The sequence below is a fragment of the Arachis hypogaea genome, chromosome 11 (assembly GCF_003086295.3).
Source record: "Arachis hypogaea cultivar Tifrunner chromosome 11, arahy.Tifrunner.gnm2.J5K5, whole genome shotgun sequence".
Lineage (NCBI taxonomy): Eukaryota > Viridiplantae > Streptophyta > Magnoliopsida > Fabales > Fabaceae > Arachis > Arachis hypogaea.
Genome location: NC_092046.1, coordinates 101,396,255 through 101,398,938, shown reverse-complemented (window position 1 = coordinate 101,398,938; position 2,684 = coordinate 101,396,255). Strand labels below are relative to the sequence as shown.

Below are 2,684 nucleotides of genomic sequence, written 5' to 3'. Positions count from 1 at the left end.
TGGGTTCTCTTGTGTATTGCTTGGGAGAGTACTAGGAGGGATTTTAGTAACTCTTTTACTCAGCTGACCCACTTGTGCCTCCAAATTTCTGATCAAGAACCTTGTTTTAGTCATGAAACTGAGAGTGGTTTTAGATAGATCAGAGACTATGGTTGCTAAGTTAGAGAGGCTCTGCTTGGAATTCTCTGTCTGTTGCTCAGAAGATGATGGAAAAGACTTGCTATTGCCAAACTTATTTCTCCCACCATTATTATTATTGAAGCCTTGTTGAGGCTTCTGTTGATCCTTCCATGAGAAATTAGGATGATTTTTCCATGAAGGATTATAGGTATTTCAATAGGATTCTCCCATGTAATTTACCTCTTCCATTCTAGGATTCTCAGGGTCATAAGCTTCTCCTTCAGATGAAGCTTCTTTAGTATTGCCGGATGCAGCTTGCATTCCAGTCAGATTTTGAGAAATCATATTGACCTACTGAGTCAATATTTTATTCTGAGCCAATATGGCATTCAGAGTATCAATCTCAAGAACTCCTTTCTTCTAAGTTGTCCCATTATTCACAGGATTTCTTTCAAAAGTGTACATGAACTGGTTATTTGTAACCATTTCAATGAGTTCCTGGGCTTCTGCAGGTGTCTTCTTCAGATGAAGAGATCCACCAGTAGAGTGGTCTAATGACATCTTGGACAATTCAGACAGACCATCATAGAATATACATAGATGCTCTATTTTGAAAGCATGTTAGAAGGACACCTTCTGATCAATTGCTTGTATCTTTCCCAAGCTTCATAGAGGGATTCACGTTCCTTCTGTCTGAAGGTTTGAACTTCCACTCTAAGCTTGCTCAACTTTTGAGGTGGAAAGAATTTGGCCAAGAAAGCATTGACCAACTTTTCCCAAGAGTTCAGGCTTTCTTTAGGTTGTGAGTCCAACCATATCCTAGCTCTGTCTCTTACAGCAAAGGGGAAAAGCATAAGTCTGTAGACCTCAGGATTAACCCCATTGGTCTTAACAATATCACAGATTTGCAAGAATTTAGCTAAAAACTGATGAGGATCTTCCAATAGAAGTCCATGAAACTTGCAATTCTGCTGCATTACAAAAACTAATTGAGGCTTAAGCTCAAAGTTGTTTGCTCCAATTGCAGGAATTAAGATGTTTCTTCCATAGAAGTCAAAAGTTGGTGCAGTAAAGTCACCAAGAACCTTCCTTGCATCTCCACTATTGTTGTTATTTTTGGCTGCCATAACTTCTTCTTTTTTGAAAATCTCTGTTAGGTCCTCTCCAGAGTGTTGTGCTTTAGCTTCTCTTAGCTTCCTCTTTAGAGTCCTTTCAGGTTCAGGATCAACTTCAACAAGAATGTTTTTATCCTTGTTCCTGCTCATATGAAAAAGAAGAGAATAGAAAAAGAAGAGGAATCCTCTATGTCACAGTATAAAGATTCCTTTATATGAGTAGAAGAATAGAAGAATGAGATAGGGATAGAATGAGAAGAATTCGAACACAGAGAGAGAGAGAGGGTTCGAATTATACGAAGAAGAGAAGTGTTAGTAAATAAATAAAATAAATAGAAAGAGATGAGAGAGAGAGTTTTCGAATATAATTAAAAAGAAAAGAAAATTATTTTTGTTTTTATTTTAATTATTAGTTAGAATTCGAAATTTAAGAAGAGAAATAAAGGTAATTTGAAAACTAAATAAATTAATCAATTAAAAAGATTTTTCAAAAAGTTGTTAGTTAGTTTTCGAAATTAATGAGAGAGAGAACTAATTAGGTGATTTTAAAAAAGATAAGAAATAGTAAACATTTTTTTTTTAAATTAAAACAAACAAGTCAAGTGGTTAATTGAAAAAGATTTGAAAATCAATTTTGAAAAGATAAGAAGTTAGAAAAAGATTTTGAAATTAAATTTTTAAAAAGATATGATTGAAATTCATTTTGAAAAAGATTTGAAATGGAAATTAAAAAGATTTGATTTTTGAAATTAAAGTTGATTACTTGACTAACAAGAAACTAAAATATATAATTCTAGAATTTAAAGATTGAACCTTTCTTAATAGGCAAGTAACAACTTGAAATATTTGATTCAAAATATTAATTGTTAGTAATAATTTCGAAAATATGAAATGAAATTAAGGAAAAGATTTTGAAAATTAATTTTGGAGAATTTTTGAAAAACATGAAAGAAAAATGAAAAAGTTTTGATTTTGCAAAAGATTTGAAAAGATAGAATTTTTAAATTAAAATTTTGACTTGACTAATAAGAAACAACTAAATTTTAAAAATTTTTGACCAAATCAAACTAAAATTTTGAAATTTATTAGTAAAATAAAGGAAATATATTATTTTTGATTTTTTTTAATTAATGAAGGAAGAGAAAAACAACAAAATGACACAAAACATAGAAATTTTAGATCAAAACTAATAATGCATGCAAGAACACTTTGAATGTCAAGATGAACACCAAGAACACTCTGAAGATCATGATGAACATCAAGAACATATTTTTGAAAATTTTTAAGAAAAGAAAAACATGCAAGACACCAAACTTATAAATTTTTAATGTTTAGACACTATGAATTCGAAAATGCATATGAAAAACAAGAAAAGACACAAAACAAGAAGAATTAAAGATCAAACAAGGAAAATTATCAAGAACAACTTGAAGATCAAAGAAGAACACA

The 2,684-nt window shown here is 30.9% G+C and overlaps 1 non-coding gene across 1 annotated transcript; it reads left to right on the top strand.

Annotated features, from left to right (window-relative positions):
* The first annotated feature begins 734 nt into the window (after window positions 1–734).
* On the top strand, window positions 735–842 carry LOC112725724 (small nucleolar RNA R71). The gene has a single exon (XR_003164812.1). It is a non-coding gene; the product is annotated as a small nucleolar RNA R71 (small nucleolar RNA).
* The last annotated feature ends 1,842 nt before the right edge of the window (window positions 843–2,684 follow it).